At 37.4% G+C, this 18,812-nt stretch overlaps 1 protein-coding gene and 1 pseudogene across 1 annotated transcript in view; both read right to left on the reverse strand.

Moving 5' to 3' along the window:
- LOC108416077 (H-2 class I histocompatibility antigen, Q9 alpha chain-like) overlaps window positions 1-18,812 on the reverse strand; it is a 471,933-nt gene that overhangs the window by 34,682 nt on the left and 418,439 nt on the right. The gene's annotated exons all lie outside the window — the stretch shown is intronic.
- LOC108413089 lies at window positions 1,293-9,701 on the reverse strand (annotated as a pseudogene).

The raw sequence follows: 18,812 nt of genomic DNA on the forward strand, positions 1-18,812 counted from the left end.
TCTCTATATCTGTGTTGTAGTCGACACCTGGACCTCTGTAAAGACATCTGAACCATTTCACACCAAACTGCTCTGAATTATTGGGTTATTCAAGACACAGTTTCTTTTATTGTCTGTAGCAAAGACTCTACATCTTTCTGCTGGGATGAAACACAAATGCTTCTCTAGAGTAGCTCCACTGTTCAAACAGGTCACCACAACAGAAATTTGTTCTTTTCCAATAATAATTTTATTTCCGTCAACTATCAAGGCAAAATCCACATCTTTCACTTCTCCACTTGTGTTTTCTCACCATAGTGGCCAGTACGTTCATTCTGGATTAGGGTGTGTGTGTGTGTGTATACTCGGCAGTTTCTTTTCCAGAAGTGACAGTTCTGTCAAACTTTGGTACGGTGTTTAAGTTTGGTAAAGTTACCTGTTTGCAGACTGCTCATCCTTTCTATGGTCTTTGTTGACTACAGTTTGACATATAATATCTGTTCTCTTGGACAAGATGTCTAGTTTTTAAACCATATTAAACCATTAGTCCATTTGTGAGCCACGCTCTGATTATTGCTCACACAGTTGTGGCTGCCACCCCCCTGTAGCTTTTTATCATTTCTTGTTCCCTCCTGTAACTTTCTTTCTGAGTTACCAATCAATGGAGCGTCACTTGGCCGGTACCATCAGCTCCTCTGATATACCTGCCGTGATCCACCTCCCTCACAGCCACACCTAACACTTCTCTACGCACTCCCCTCTGTGTTTCTTGTTCAGTGCCTCATTCTGTGGTTTAAAAAGTTCCATGAAATGGGAATTTTTTTTATTTGTATGACAGAGAAATAACTTCTTGTTTTTGTGGACTCAGCGCTTACACAAACTCACTACTGTTTTCAGAGCGTTAACATTTTTGTATGAATTGTGTATGATGGGCTATGATGATGTCATGGGATCAGAACTGTAAATGAATAGCAGTTTTATATTGCAGGCATAGCTGTTCCTCTTATTCCTCTCATTGCTGATCTACAGTAGTGAACTGGATGATCTCCACACCCATTACATTAGTAATACATTATTAATGTTAACTGGTTAATATGGATTATGAAATATACAGATGGGGAAAGTCAGGCCTATTCAGATTCCACCTGCTGTCATATACTTTTTAAAAACTCATCACAACTCAGCCAATCTGGCCACAGACAGAAGCTGTTTGGTGCTGTGAGTCAACACTGTCTGACCGTCTCACTGAGATCAAGGAGAATCTTGCTGTGACCGATTGAGCGAACAGTAAAGACACGGCACTCACACTGATCTGACTTCTAGCAGAGGAGTTAGAGGACTTTACTTCTTAATGACTGAAATGGAATTCCTCTTTGAAAACGTGTGAATATTTCATGAGAAATGCAGGAGAAACGGCCTAAAACTACTTGGAATAATGTACATTGTCATTAACGTCCACTGGGTGTTTTTCCTTCTCCTGTGAATTTAATATTTAGGAGATACGAGTTTTTCCCTGACAGTGGTCAGTTATTGATGTAACTGTAAACCTGTAATCTTAGTGAGTCAGAGTGAACATGTTAGTCCACACAGTCAGTCGGTGTCAGAAGTAAAGACGCCTGAACTCTTTTCTCTGTCCAGTTTATTTATTATCAAACATTTCATTTTACAAACAGCAACATATACAGTAAATTCAAAGTAAGAAACCTTTTTAGAAAGATTCAACGTTCTGTCTCAGAAAGAGGAAATACTTAACATTAAAATATCAGTAAAATCTTTACAAAGAAACAACAAAACACCCACAGCATCCACCCGTATACTGTATATGTAGCTACACCCAGTGTCAAAATATTGCACAGAAAATAGAATCTGATTAGGATTCATTTCTCCACGTTTATACCCTCGAATATTAATATGGTATTTCATTTATTATCTTGCTGATCTGATTTTGTTTTTACTTTGATTTTACTGCTTGAGCCCAATAAAGCTTAATATAAGCCACAGCTCATCTTACATTCTTTCCTGTTTTCTGACTTTTAAAAGTCTTTTAACAAAATTTCTCAGTATCTGAACGTTTTATTGGCATGTGGAGAGATTAGCCATACTAGAGCGGTAACAGTGAGCAGATAGCAGCTGATTTTTAGTGTAAATGTTGGAGAACGTTCTAAAGTTCCTCCAGTCTGGATCAATCTGTGAGCACTGAAATCTCTGGAGCACTGAGTGACTGTCCTCCACCCACGACTGATCTCAGAACAGATATTTGACTGTATTTTGACTCGTCTCATTCGCTCACATGACTGCAGTTTAATTTATGGAGTCTGTATTTTTACTGAATCACTTCTAGACTTAAAAACCTCCACTGAATCCCCTGTAGATATTTTTGAGAAACAGAAGACGGATACTCAGGAGGAAGTATGCCCATCGTCAGATCCAGTGCTTGAGATGGTTTCTGTGGACCTGTGGTCCTAACCAGAGTCTAAAAAATGTAAAAACGTAAAAACCTGAGAGATTTATTATAAAAAAAAGAACTAAACAATAAAAACATCAAAAAGTCTGATTTACCTGAACTGGAGCTGATCGGAACAGGTTTGAAACCTGAAACAGATGAGTGAATGATTACGGTTTTCCTGAGATAATGAGAAATTATTACAGAAGAGACTTCACACTTTCAAACGTATGTAGTAAAACCCTACAGCTGTACTGAGAGATGTATTAAAATGCAACTAAACAAAACAATTTAAAAAGTCTGATTTACCTGAACTGGAGTTCTGCAAAACACCTTTGAAACCTGAAACAGAGATGAGTAAATGATTATCATTTTCCTGAGATAATATTTATTATCACAGAAGGGACTTTCAAACACACACACACACACACACAGTTTCTAAGCTGCTTCTCCCTCAGGGTCACAGCGACTTTCAAACACGTAATAAAAACCCACAACAGTACAGAAAAGCTTCTAAACGTATGTAGAGAAACATTCTGAACTAATGAACAACAATGATTTTACCTGTGAAACCTGTGATCTCACTAACTCAATACGCTCATCACTCTACACTCACCAGGCTTCCTCTTCCAAATTACCAATCCAACACAGCCAATGAGGACAAGCAGGAGAACAGCAACAGCTACACCAACGATGATACCAACTGACCCTCCATCTGACCCTCCATCTGAAACACCAGAGTTACATCAGAGTGTTTTTAAACTGTCACATTAAAATAAATGTTGAAGTACAGTTACTTTACTTCAGAAAGATTTTCTCCTACCTGACAGGACTCTACGATCAGACACCTGCAGCTTCATCTCCCTCTCTAATCCACTGTGCTGAACAACACAGGTGTATTTATTCTTTTTCAGCTCCTCAGGTGAGACGGTCAGAACGCTCCTCTTCTGGAAGGTTCCATCCTGGTTGGGTAGCGTCTCTCTGAGCTCCACGTCCTCATGCAGATCCTCTCCATTCTTCTGCCAGGAGATGTTCACTGCTTTGGGGAAGAAACCTGTAGCATGACACACCACTGGAGAAGAAGAGTCCTTCTGGAAAAGGTCCACTTTAGGAGAGACTGGATGGGGGTTTAAGTAAGAAAGTAAATAATGAATAATTAAATCATTTTTAATATAGCACATTTAAAACCAAGTGTTCCACAGTTAATGAACAGATTTGCCTCGCTGTCATTTTTCCAGTCTCATTTACACATAAAAACAAATGAATTGTCTTGATGTCAGATGGTGGACTGTTCCACAGTCTTGGCACAGCAGCAGTAAATCCACACCTCCTTTTAGTTTAAGCTGAGCCTGTAGAACAGTCAGACGTAACTGAGGAGCTGATCTTCAAGAACACACAGAGAATGTCCACAGTACATGAAGGTGAAAGGCCATGGACTGCTTTAAAGCAGTTCATGCCACATTATATTGATCAGTGTGAGTCCTAGGATTTGTTTATGTGGTGTCATCACTGCTCAGGGGCAAATAAATGCCTCCAAATTCAAAGTGCTCCATAATTTTCTTAGAATATCTCTAAATACATTTTTTAATAAAAAGAACACTTCAGCCAAGGTTGATAACCATAATAACAAGTTCATAAGATAATCGTAATAATAATTTAACTATGAAACATTTAAAAATTATGATTAATTAATGATTCAGACATGCAAACTTGTAAGGTGCCCACCCCCTGTAGGGGGTCTGGAGGCTTGTACTGCTTTCCAGGTATGTTGGCTTATTTGATAAAAGCCTATTCTGTTTTTTTTCATATGATGCTGTTTCATTTTTAGAAAATATCTGTACATCTTTTATTTATGAGCTAATTCAGTGATGTTTTTTTAACATTCATACGGCCAGACTGTGTTCCTTTTTCCTGCTCTCTGTAGAAATGCTACCATCTATATTTCATTTCAAGCTGCATTTTAAAAAAGCTGTTTAATTAAAGCATCAATGATGATAATGTCTTTAATGAGCATGTCTTGGAGACCTACATCTGCAACAGTCAACAGTTTTAGCAACATGTGGAATTCTTGGGTGTTTTTATTCTTTCAGCTTCAAAAAGACACCAATGTACCAATGTAGTTAAGCTTCTACGAAAAAACTAAATCAGTTAAGCTTTCAGCTCTTCAGATGTCTTGGCATTCTCATGCATGGAATGGACTAGATTAAATATTTATCTGTTAATTATGAAAATCTAGGAATGGAAAAGTTATTTTTAAGTTTTATTTTAACATGTGCCAGAAAAAGGCCTTTTAGGAAGGTTTTTGAATTGGTCATTTCCTCTCCTAAAGGTAAGCAACATTTCAACTTTATATTTACTATGAGTTTAACAAATATGTAAGACTTCTGTTATTTTTTGGAAATAACAGTTTCAGAGCTAAGCTGCAGTTACAGTAACTGATCAGATCTCTGTACCTTTCCTCTCCAGACTGGATCTGCCATACTCCACATACTTCTGTAACCACTCAATACATTCATTCTCCAGGTAGGCCCTCTGTCTAGCAGCTTCACGCAGACCATCCCACTTCTGTTTGGTAGTCACCGCTTTAGCGTTGGCTGCAGTCCAGGTGAGAGTTTTCAGATCCAGACTGATGAAGTCTTCTCCATCATAGCCGTACTGCATGTATCCTCTCTTGGTTCCATCATCATGCAGCTCACAGCTGACCATAAACTACACTGTGTGAACTCCTGCTCACACACACACACACACACACACACACAAACACACACACACACACACACACACACACACACACACACACACACACACACAGTAAGTTCAGTTCAGCTCTTTCTTCATCACTGACTTTAGCATCCTACACTCTACTCTACACACAAGACACTGAATTGAAACCTGAACTCCATCAGCACATGATTCTCCATGGTGTCTTATAGTACAGTAGAGCGTTTAGTGTCGTGTGTGTGACAGTCTGACTAAGATGGAAAGGAAGATATTTTCAGCCTCAGATGCTCCGCATCTCTGTCATATTTTATTTTGTCATATATATAATTGTTTGCATCACAGTAGTTGAATGAAAATTTGTCTCCTGCTTTATTTGATTTTGCCTGATCTGGTATCCATGTGGATTCACAGGCTAGTCAGCTACTGCTACAGTTATCCACAACAGTATTTTCCAGAGGAGCTCTTAGAGATTCTTTTCTGAATTACCGTCTTTGCTACTATCTGATACAATAGGATTGATATATATTTTAATGTAGAAAGATTATAAAAGAAAAAAAATCTAGTAGAAAATACTGGAAACTGCTGTTTTTAATGTTGGTTCAGCAGGAGTTTGCACAACTTGGCTAACTAAATGAAATGTGGAGATCCATGACTTGAGCACCATTAACATGCTTTATAATCAATCTTAGAAATGCTGAGCTAATATTTGAGAAAAGACAAACATATAATTTTCAGCTGTTTTCTTTTTTAAAGTGTACAGTTGTGTACAGTCAATTTCATCCATTAGTGCAAGCTTACGCAATGTTTTATCTTTGGTAATACCGACTCTAGTTGAAGATATAAGACAACACTACAGCAACGCCGTCTCAAAACCTTCTGCTATTAACACTGTATTTTTTAAAACAAGTCACTTACAAGAGTTTATGGATTAAAGAGAAAATCCATAATAATTAAACCTATCTAGAACATATATCAGAGACTAACTACACAACTGAAGGACATGGTGGGCTGTACAGCATAATCAAAGTATATGTTTACAAATATGCTGAGCTGCTTGTATATTTGAGTCTATAAGACATTGTGTTGAAGATGCTGCCTCTGACCCTCAAGTATTGGACTTTGTTGTAGAAATCTGGAGGTTTGTGTGCTGTTTTGGTTTTGTGTTTATAGTTTTGAGAAAACCGGGCATCATTTCAGAACATGTGTGTCAGCAATTAAAAAAAAAGGTTATGTGTGTTTTTACATACGTACTGTGTAGGTGTTACTGTAGAGCTGGAGTTCAGTGCTAAACAGCCCAGAGTGGGTTCATACTCACCGTCAGTCTGGTTGAAGCGCTGCATTGCTGTAGCCACATTAACTTTGAAGTTCTCCTGCTGTCCCTGCAGAATCTGTGACTGTGAGGTCCAGTAATCTTCACCCACACTCTTCTTCATCCACTCTGTCTTTGGGATCATCTTCCTGATAACACTGTCATAGTAATCAATCTGCTGTCCATCCAGCAGACCCACCACAGTGAACTCTGGGAAGTTTATTCCTGGAGTTACTCCACTGTAGAAGTACTGCACAGAGTGAGAGGCTGAAAAAGATTTTAAAAATCAGCTGAAATGGACGAAAAGGCTCTTTGAAATTGACCAATTCACAAATCATCCCACATAATAATTCTTGCACCGTGTTACACAAACTGTAACCATCTGGTTGTAATAAAAGGTCTAAACATACAGAGCCTTTCTGACCACCATCAGACTGACCTGCTGATGTTAGAGGAATATAAACGGTAAAGACTGACCTGCTGATGTTAGAGGAATATAAACTGTAAAGACTGAGCTGCTGATGTTAGAGGAATATAAACGGTAAAGACTGACCTGCTGATGTTAGAGGAATATAAACTGTAAAGACTGACCTGCTGATGTTAGAGGAATATAAACGGTAAAGACTGACCTGCTGATGTTAGAGGAATATAAACTGTAAAGACTGACCTGATGATGTTAGAGGAATATAAACTGTAAAGACTGACCTGCTGATGTTAGAGGAATATAAACGGTAAAGACTGACCTGCTGATGTTAGAGGAATATAAACTGTAAAGTCTGACCTGATGATGTTAGAGGACTATAAACTGTAAAGACTGACCTGCTGATCTTAGAGGAATATAAACAGTAAAGACTGACCTGCTGATGTTAGAGGAATATAAACTGTAAAGACTGACCTGCTGATGTTAGAGGAATATAAACTGTAAAGACTGACCTGCTGATGTTAGAGGAATATAAACTATAAAGACTGACCTGATGATGTTAGAGGAATATAAACTATAGACTGACCTGATGGTGTTAGAGGAATATAAACTGTAAAGACTGACCTGCTGATCTTAGAGGAATATAAACGGTAAAGACTGACCTGCTGATGTTAGAGGAATATAAACTATAGACTGACCTGATGGTGTTAGAGGAATATAAACTGTAAAGACTGACCTGCTGATGTTAGAGGAATATAAATGGTAAAGACTGACCTGCTGATGTTAGAGGAATATAAACGGTAAAGACTGACCTGCTGATGTTAGAGGAATATAAACTGTAAAGACTGACCTGCTGGTGTTAGAGGAATATAAACTGTAAAGACTGACCTGCTGATCTTAGAGGAATATAAACGGTAAAGACTGACCTGCTGATCTTAGAGGAATATACACTGTAAAGACTGACCTGCTGATGTTAGATGAATATAAACTGTAAAGACTGACCTGCTGATGTTAGAGGAATATAAACTGTAAAGACTGACCTGATGATGTTAGAGGAATATAAATGGTAAAGACTGACCTGCTGATGTTAGAGGAATATAAACGGTAAAGACTGACCTGCTGATGTTAGAGGAATATAAACTATAAAGACTGACCTGCTGATGTTAGAGGAATATAAACGGTAAAGACTGACCTGCTGATGTTAGAGGAATATAAACTGAGAGGATAAACAGGGTTTTCATCATCTCTGTCCAGCAGTGTAAACCTGTCTATTTTGTTCTGCATCAATTAAAATCCTCGTTGCACAACCAGAACTCACTAACAACAGGGCAAGGTGAGCAGGGTTGCCAGATCATTAATTCCCCTACTAAGGCATTAATAATATCTTGGGGAACAGCAAAGTATACACAATGTAACTTCCCCTTGGAAGTTATATGATGATAATGTAGATTAAAATCTGCTATAAAAAGACTATTTTAAGATTATTATTGAACCACAACACACATTAAATTTCCCTTCAAGAAAAAAACACAAAAAATTTAATTGATCATTTCAATAATTTAAAAATACTTAAGTGACTCTCCACATTAAAATGATGTTAAAGTTTTAGACGCATTTAATAAGTGTAGCGTACATGTGTAAGTCTAAGTGTAACTGTAGTGTACATGTAAGGTTTTCCACAATATTTTACCTTTCATACTCAGATAAAAAGGCAAATGAGAAAAGTATAAAGTATGACCAACCATGAACAGAATGAAATACAAATTCAAGTTCTATCTTCAGATCTTTACTTTACAAACAGCATTAACTAAACAGGTTTACTGTCAACATGGCAACCCTGCACTCTGGGCTGTATAAACATCAGCCTCCTATCAGATTGAGAGATGCTGTTCAGAGTCACTGGGAACAACTGAACTCTGCAGGTTGAGCTCAAAACTGAAAGCACTGCCTGGATCTTTCTGTACTTTCTGTAATGGATCATTGAGCATTACAGCTGCTAGAGGAGCAACATTTAAGCAGAATTTCACAAATGGCTATTAAATATGAAATAATATTCTATAATAGACTGTTTAAAATCATGCACCTGCTCTACTAACCAAACCTGTCAACCCATCCGCTCTCAGTGTCTCACACTGCATTGTACTTTCCACATTTTACAAACAGATGAAAATAAATTTATTAGTATTTCATTATTAATGGAAATTTAAGTGTCTGGACAAAAAAAATTTAATCTGCTGGACAAAATTTCCTTTAGCCTACTTCACATAGTAACAGAAAACTTCTGTAGTTCCAACAAATAAAAACAATAAAGACCTCTTGACCCGTGACAAAGTCACTTTTCCATGAGAAAAATAATATGTGATGAGCATAGCTGTCATAATATTCATATAATAATAAATGTCATAATAAAACAATTCAGTAGTTTCAATTCAAATGAGTAAGTTAGAGCTGGAAAGCAAGCTATCTGTTTTGTCTAAATATTTTAGATCTACATGATCACAGATCTACATATGAAACGTTGTTGATTTATGCAGTAAATTTCATAACTAGTCATCATCAAACACTAAACTGTTGGTTTAAATGAACACAGACGTTAATGAGAGTGAAACTGTAAAGGATCATTTAAACAGTCGCTCATACAGATCATGTCAGACTCACCTGCTGAGGTTAGATGAATATAAACTGAGAGGAGAAGCAGATATTTCAGCATACAGTGCTCCATTTTCAGCAGTGCAGACTTCAGAACAGTCACCTGAAGAGCTGTTTAGTCCTCTGTTAAACTGCTGTTTCCTTGTTCTTCTACACAGAGAACTCAGCAGCAGCAGGAGGGGCTGGGTTGCCAGAGTTAACTCCTCCTTACTGGAATGTTAAGGTAATGTTCATACCCCTCTGGAATGTATAGGCCCATACAATTGACTCTATATATATACACAGTACTGCACAAAAGTCTTAGGCACCCAAGACACATTTTCAAAATCTATTTGTTTGTGTAGTTTGTGACTTTATTCTAATGTATATTGTGATAAACTGTTTAAGCTGTTTAAAAATTTGCTTAGATGCCTAAAACTTTCACACAGTACAGTGTATATATATATATATCGCTATTGTCAGAACAAAACCTTGTATCTCCATTTTCGTTGTTTTTCAGTTTTAGAATTTGAAAATACACATGGCCCTTTGCATTTTAAGCAAATCTCATGATGAACAGACAAAAAAATGGCCCAAAATTACTTGGAGAGACATCTGGTTCCCCTGATTTACATTCAAAGTAAAGTATGTTTTTTTTCCCTTTTCCTGTAAAGTTACCATATTGAGGATACAAGGTTTTCTTCTGACAACAGTGATACACACACACACACACACACACACACACACACACACACACACACAATAAATAGATACTCTATCCACATTTCACATTTGTCTTTGAGGGTTCTTTAGCAAAGAGAATGGTTCTATTTAGAACCATGAGTTCTATATAGAACCATTTCATTTCTTTGCATGGTGAAATGGTCCTTCACATTGATGGACAATGTGTTGTATATGGTTCTACATATAAGCTTTTTGAAAAGGGTTCTATGTTCTATATAGCACCAAAAGAATTATTCTATAATAATGATATCAAGCTTGTAAAAATAGAAGAAAACTACCATGAAAAGAACCATTTCAGCGTGAAATATACGAACTCATGGTTCTAAATAGAGCCACTGTCTTTACTAAAGAACCTTTGAAGAACCATCTTTTTAAAACATGAGTACCTATTTTTGACCTAAGTAGGCCAATTGAAATTTAACAGTTTTAGAAGCACTTAGAATAAACTTTTTAGAATATAAAAATTTTATTTATATATATATATATATATATATATATATATATATATATATATATATATATTTATTTTTTATTTTTTTTAAGTTTATTTTTTTAGAATAAACATTTGACAGGAAAAATCTGACGGAAATGAATTACTTCAGTAGAATTTTACCGTTAACTATGGACTGAAAAAGACAGGTGTGGAGCTGTGTATGGATTAATTTAGCTTATTAAATTCAGCACTTATTTAATTTCCTTTATTTATTTGTGTCCACATTTATTATTTACACTTTCTAATGTAGCTCGTGTTAGACAGTTCCCTGAGCCTGATAGCATAACAGCTAAATACGACTACAGTTCACTCCACAAGTAAATCTAATTGATTAAATGAGTCTCAAAATTCTGTAACAGTATCATAACTCCATCATTATTTATTTATTTATTTATTTCTGTGCATCCTTCATGTCACTTTACTCAATAGATACACTTGTAAAGAGTTTGCCTTTTATATATTTATATATATATATATATATATATATATATATATATATATATATATATAAAACCTAATATTCAAAATGTATATAACAATGTAGCACCTGTCAAAATCACAAGGTCCCTTTACAACACAGCATCTTAGTAAAAGATAAATAAATAAATAAATAAATAAACTAAGAGGCAGAGGATAAAAACACAATTGATCGATATAACGGAATTAAAATCTTAAGCACGACTACATTTATAATATGAATTGCATTATTAATAACATTTAACATACAAGGTTAACATTTTTTCAGCTTTTGTTTAAAATTACAATACAAAAGGTTTTTCCAGTTTAAAGTTAGATGTTCTCTGGTCTCGACTCTAAACACAACATGCCGATTGTCGTTACAGACGTGGATCATTTTGGAAAGTTTGGAAAGAGTTAGATGTTTATGTTCTGAACAAGATATACTTTATTAAGTTCTATACATGTAAAATATAAGATGATATTTGTGATACTAATCATGTTTTAAAATCAGCACCACTCCTAACACCAGACTGGAGAAAAACAAGACAAAGTACTTTATTGTAAAACATCATTTCCAGCTGTGTCATTCTCACAGCTGCTTATTACTTAATAACACAAAAACCAAGGAAGGGGTCAAAAACTTCATACAGTGATCATCAAAAGCTTCATACAGTGATCATCAAAAGCTTCATAAAGTGATCATCCAAAGCTTCATACAGTGATCATCCATTCAGCTTATGAGTAGATTTAAATAGAACTGAATCCAAGCCAGAAATACAGCAGACCAAAAAGCTCCATAATCCATAAAAATGTATTTTATCAATATTCATCATTTCATGATCATAGGATTGTTAATTGTTAACTTAATGTATAATTAATAGACTGTTAATGTAAATTAAAGCATTATCTTTTATTGAGCTGTGTGTCTCCACTTTTACAATTTACATGTAAAGATAATGAAATCAAGCATTACTGTCTTACAGAAGAGTATAAGATATGTGGATCCTCTGCTTCTACTCGTCTGTGTGATCTCTTGGTTTTCTTGTTGGAGAAGTTCAGAGCCGCGTAGTTCATCATTTCACCATCCTGTACCTGCAGCAACATAAAGACAAAGCATGAAATATTTAAGACATTTAAGAGAAAAAGGTGATAATATATTTTTTTAATTTTTCTTTCTTTCTTTTCTCTTTCATCGGTCAGGTTTACTAAACCTTCTGTGTCCAGCATTTGCAAAATCAATATAGGATATTTTAAACAACTTTGTCATTTACATGAAACTGAAGGACAAGAATAAAAATCAACATATTGTTATAAATTAGTTTCATCATACTTGCCATATCAATTAATTTGAATATTACATTTGAATAATGAAATAAACAACAATATTTTAATGTTCAGTTCATTAAAGAATAGCTTTTAATGTTGGAGAGCAGATTTTTTTTTGATCATTCTCTTTATTGGGTTAACAGGATAGAAAAACAATACAGGGCAGAGATTGATTACACTACCTTTTTTCTTTTTCCCATTAACCACCTAACCCACCTACTATCCCTCACCCACCCACACCAACCCTCACCCACCCTGTCACTTATCGCCCACATTCATAACAAAATGTTACTATAGAAGAAGGGGGGGATAAATAAATAAATAAATAATAACTAAAATAAATAAATAAATAAAAGGGGTCGGGGGGGGATTACTGGGATCCACCTGGGACATCAGATTGCCTGAACTCTGAGAAAAAAGAAAAAAAGGGGGCCCAGGTATGAGTGAATTTACGTGTTTTACCTTTAAGAGTGTGTCTAATTTTTTCCAAATAGAGAAATAAAGCAACATCGTTAAGCCAACGGTCAAATGAAGGTGGAGTGGAGCTTTTCCACTGCATCAGAATAAGACGTCTAGCTATAAGAGCACAAAAAGCAAAGACATCAGAGTAAACAGCTGGAACAGTGGAGTCTTTAGGTGATACACCAAACATTGCAATCAAGGGACAAGGTTCAATTTTCGATTCCAATATAAAGGAGAAACAGTCAAATATAGAATGGCAGAAAGATTTCAGAGCAGGGCAGAGCCAGAACATATGTAATAACGTGGCAGGAGCTTGAGAACATCGGTCACAAAGATTATCTATATTTGGGTTCATCTTAGAAAGTCTAACCTTAGTCCAGTAAACTCTATGAACCATCTTAAGCTGAATAAGGTTGTGTCTTGCACAGATTGAGGAAGAATGGATGCGTCGGATTATCTTGTCCCATTCTTCATCCTCAAAAGTTAATTGTAGTTCCTGTTCCCACTGTTGTTTAAGAAGGGATCTATGGGCAAATAGCATGTTATATACTTTAGAGATAATACTTCTAGCATTAGCATCAATTTCCAGAATATCATCAAGGGGTGACTTTGGGGGAGTGTTAGGAAAGTCCGCAAAAGCATTTCTAACATAATTACGAATCTGTAAGAATCTAAAAAAATGAGATTTGACAAGATGGAATTTGGTACAGAGCTGTGTGAAATTGCAGAATGTGTCATCAAGAAATAGGTCCTGGATCTTCTTGATACCAGCTTTATGCCAATTAAGAAAGGCAAAATCTATAGTCGAAGGTGGAAATAGAGGATTGGCAGTGATTGGCATGTTGGTAGATGGGGACTGAAGACCGAAATGATGCCGAAATTGGCGCCAGATACGTAAAGAAGCATTTAAAATTGGGTTAGTAGTAGGTATGCGAACACTGGATGCTAGAGGAGCACATAATAAAGCCATGAGGGATACGGGTCTGGCTGCATCGATTTCCACTGCTGTCCATGCAGGCACCCAATCGCTTAGCCCATAATGACCCTCACACCAAAACAGGATACTTCAAATATTTGCCGCCCAGTAATTAAACAGAAAATTTGGAGATGCAAGGCCACCTAAATGCGTAGGACTTTGAATTACCACATGTCGAATTTTGGGGGGTTTCTTGTTCCAGATGAAATTAACTATACATTGGTCAATAGATTTAAAGAACTGAGATTGACTGAAAGAGATTGAATTGACCCGGCCGATTAAGGACAGTGGAAGAGAAGACCAACGTGATAGATCTTCCTAAATCTGAGAAAGTAAAGACAAAAAATTATATTTAAAAAGCTCAGAGTATTTACGGGTTAAAGTAACACCGAGATATTTAAAACTGTGTGAGATAATACGGAAGGGCAAGGTACTCTGAGGTAATTTATCAACTGAGATATTGATGGGGAACAATTCACTTTTAGTAGAATTTAATTTATATCCAGAAAATGGGCTGTAACTGTCAATGACGCTGAGAACCTGTGGCAAGGAAACCTCTGGTTCAGTTATAAATAAAACCACATCATCCGCATACAGAGAAATTTTATGCTCAAGTCCGAGTAATTCCCTGAATTCCAGATGCTGTACGTATAGCAATTGCTAGAGGCTCTATTGCGATTGCGAAGATTAGGGGTGAGAGGGGGTCACCCTGACGTGTACCTTTCTGAAGGGGGAAGAAATCCGAGCAGAGCCCATTAGTGCGCACCGACGCTAAACGAGAAGTGTATAAAAGTTTAATCCATGATATATATATAGGACCGAAACCAAATCTATGCAGTGTGTAAAATATATACGGGGCAGTCGTGGGCTGGAGGTTAGGGATCCAGCCTCGTGACCGGAAGGTCGCCGGTTCGATCCCCAGAGCCGACAGCACATGACTGAGGTGTCCTTGAGCAAGACACCTAACCCCAAACTGCTCCCCGGGCGCTGCGGATTGGGCTGCCCACCGCTCCGGGCAAGTGTGCTCACTAGAGTGCATGTGATGTTTCACTTCACGGATGGGTTAAATGCCGAGGTGAAATTTCCCTGTTGTGGGACTAATAAGGGTCACTTAATCTTAATATATAATTCCATTCCACACGATCAAAGGCTTTTTCAGAATCTAACAAAAGTAACATTTCTGAGGGTGGGGAAGGAGCTGAAGTATAGAGAATATTCATGACTCTCCTTATATTAAAGAAGGATAGTCTATGGCTTACAAATCCTGTTTGATCAGTATGTATTATACCTCCTAAAACAGTCTCAAGCCGTGTGGCAAGAATTTCCGATAAAAATGTGTGCAGGAACAGATAGACACACACATTCACACTAACACACACCACATTTACACTCTGCGCGATTTCACGTGTTGTCTTCATGCACGAGTCACAGAGCTGATTAATTATGATCATGTAAACTACAGCGTCCACTAATAATCCTCCTAATAACACACACAGTGCATAGTACACACCTGTCAGATGCCCAAAGGAATATGAGCGATGAATATGAACAGTAATTACAATCATATATTAACTGAAACAATGAGCTAACAGCTTCCTGCAATCCTGACACAAACAGCAGCAGAGCTCCAACTCAAATACATCATGGTAATATATTGTGAGACAGAGGGGAGGCCGTGATTCTGCACTCAAGGAGGAGGTCACCACCAATCAGCTCTACGCTAACTGTGACCAACATCCGCGCTTCCCATGATCCTCCTGGTGCAGCCATCAGCGAGCCTATGACTCACCAGCCAGTAGTAGGTCATTACATAACCCTCCACCCTCATTCCTTTAAAGGTTGACCATCCCAGCGACCCACCAGCTTGGACCAAGTTCCTGGGTGTCCTGGAACAAACGCTGCAGGGCACTCACTGCTGGGCAGAGAGCACTCTCAGTCTTCAACCAAGGGACACGCCCTTGCTGCAGACACTCCTCTCACGCAAGGCAGAACTCCCCACAGCACGCTGCATCCACTCCCACGCAACTGGGAGTGATGGCAGTAACAACGGTGCTCCACCCGACCACCATCTGCTTTCTCCACTGCCTGCCATGCCATCCGCTTCCTCACTGTGGCACCACTGGCCTCAAGCACCACAATGCCATCCTCATCCTTGGTCCTCAACCAGGTCTACCATCATGCCTCACCATGCCATTTGCCCCTTGAAGCCTTGCAACGCTTTTCATGATATTGCAGTCTTTTGCTTTGACTGTTTTTCACGCCATCTGCTCTGTTGAACGTGAACTGGTTGCAGGCATCAAATTCAAAATGAGTGAATATTTGCAAAAAACAATAAAGTTTATCCATTTGAACATTAAATATCTCGTCTTTGTAGTGTATTCAATTGAATATAGGTTGAAAAGGATTTGCAAATCATCGTTTTCTGTTTTTATTTATGTTTTACACAACGTCCCAACTTCACTGGAATTGGGGTTGTAACATTTGTAAGAATAACACAAACAGCTATTACTCTTGAAAAAAAGGTTTACTTTTTAAACGTGCGACAGCCTCGTACGTACTAGACTGTAAGAGTTGCCCAGATAGAGCTGGAAGTTCTAATGTGTTTCATAAAATATAATTGAAAAGTAGATCCAGTAGCATTTCTTAAGAATGCTTTCCTTACATTTGGCTGACGCTCTTATCCAGAGCGACTTACAATATAATAATTTTACACAGGTAGGCCAAGGTGGTGTTAGGAGTCTTGCCCAAGGACCCTTATTGGTATAGTGTAGGGTGTTTGCCCTGGTGGGGGATTGAATCCCAGTCTACAGCGTAGAAGGCAAAGGTGTTAACCACTACACTAACCAAGCACCTTCATGTTGCTGTTCTCAGGCACTGAGTAGATAAATAAAAAAGTAAAAACTAAAGATTAGTTGGATTAAATCCAGGGACGATACCCACGTATCAAGAAATTGCATTAAAGTAAACCAGAAGCTTACACTGTTTGCCATAGAAGAGAATGAGGTCTTGTATCCACCAGGTGGTGCTCCAGCACTGAATTTAGCATTTGGAGTTTGTTTCAGGCAGTAAAAGTTTTATTCAGTGAATATTCAGCATCACCTGTGTTGACATATTCTACCGTTTTGATTCTGAGCTTTGTTTTCATTCTTCTTGTTTAATTAAACTCCCAAAACGACTTTAATTTGAATGCGACTATTTAGGCTGAATAAAACAAGTTTGTTTACTTGTGAGGACATGAAGTCACTTTGAGGGTTGAACTAAAATAAAACACTTCAGCGTTTGCAGTGTTCTGGTAGCTGTAGAGCATCGTGGGTACTAAATGAACTGCTGTGTTGAGCCGCATGTTTGGACCTGGAGGTGTCTGCAAAAGAGAAATGGGCACTGAAAAGTGTTTTAACTGTTAAAGATTTAATAATCATCCACATTTTTAACATCATTTGAAAACTCAATTCGCCCTTTAAATCGTCTAAACAAATTTCCTGCATAACGTCCATCATAACGTCCTTCGTCTGTAAAGTAACTGTTACGAGGTTTAACTCTGACAGTGACGATGTGACGCTGACGTGTCTTCATGCTTGTGATCTCAGTAAGTGTGATGTCAGAGTGAACATGCTCTAGGAGACTCTGAAGTGAAGACACCTGCTCAAAACAAAGTGCATATTCAGAGTATGAAACATTTAGTAAAATATTTGTCATTCTGGTTCAGTAAAAAATAATGCAATATTACATATTAAATATGTTTTATGCATATACATATATACATGTGTACAATACATATATACAAATATATACATATCTACATACATATATACAAATATATACCTCAAAATATGCAGTTAAACATTTATTATGTACATATATACTGTATACAGTATGCTACATCCTAGTGCTGGGGTTCTCAACCTTTCCCACCCCAAGGCCCACCTGTTTATAACTACAAAGCACTGCAGCACACAAAAAAAATAAAATAATTTTTAAAATACTTTTCACTGGAAAATGTCTGAAAATGTGGAAAATGTTGTGGTTCCCACTGGGGTCATTGTTTGGTCTGGAGTGTCTTCAGTTTGGGGGGTTTAGCTCAGTAAACTCAGTGGTCTGCGACTGCGATGTTTTAATTTCTGCGTCTCTACCAGCCACTACCAACTGACTACAGCCCCACAGACCACTAGAGCGGTCTGCAGGCCACAGGTTGAGAAACCCTGTCCTAGTGTGCAAAAAATGGTCTTAAATGGTCTCTACATGGCCTCAGACAGAAAGAAGCTCTGTGCTGTTGTTTTCATTAACTTAACAAAAGCTTTGGACACTCAACCACAGTCTTCTTTTAGGATAATTACAAATGGCTTTAACAATGATGAACTGCAATGGGCCAAAAATTTCCTCTCAAACAGAAAACAATGATTGGCACTAATAGTACCACAGGGCTCAATCATGGGTCCAGTTTTTTTTAGCATATATATCAATGATCTTGCTGCCTCCACCTGTCTTCAGTTTGGGGGGTTTAGCTCAGTAAACTCAGTGGTCTGCGACTGCGATGTTTTCATTTCTCTACCAGCCACTACCAACTGACTACAGCCCCACAGACCACTAGAGCGTGGACATAAAATATATTCAGATGTTTTGGATTCATTTTTTCACATATTTATCCTCATCCATGTGCTTGTAACTACTTAATTTAGTGTTTCATAGAGTTTTTATTTCATCAGAGCTCAAAGACATCACAGCACTGTTAAATAGAGACTTCATATCCATTCAGTCTTCTATAAAGGACTGCAGGAAAGCTGTTTTGTCCAATCCCACCCCTGGCTAGAGGAGCAGGATGTTTCAGTCACATTTTAAAACTCCATAATTTAC

This window comes from Pygocentrus nattereri, chromosome 20, assembly GCF_015220715.1.
Source record: "Pygocentrus nattereri isolate fPygNat1 chromosome 20, fPygNat1.pri, whole genome shotgun sequence".
NCBI classification, from domain to species: domain Eukaryota; kingdom Metazoa; phylum Chordata; class Actinopteri; order Characiformes; family Serrasalmidae; genus Pygocentrus; species Pygocentrus nattereri.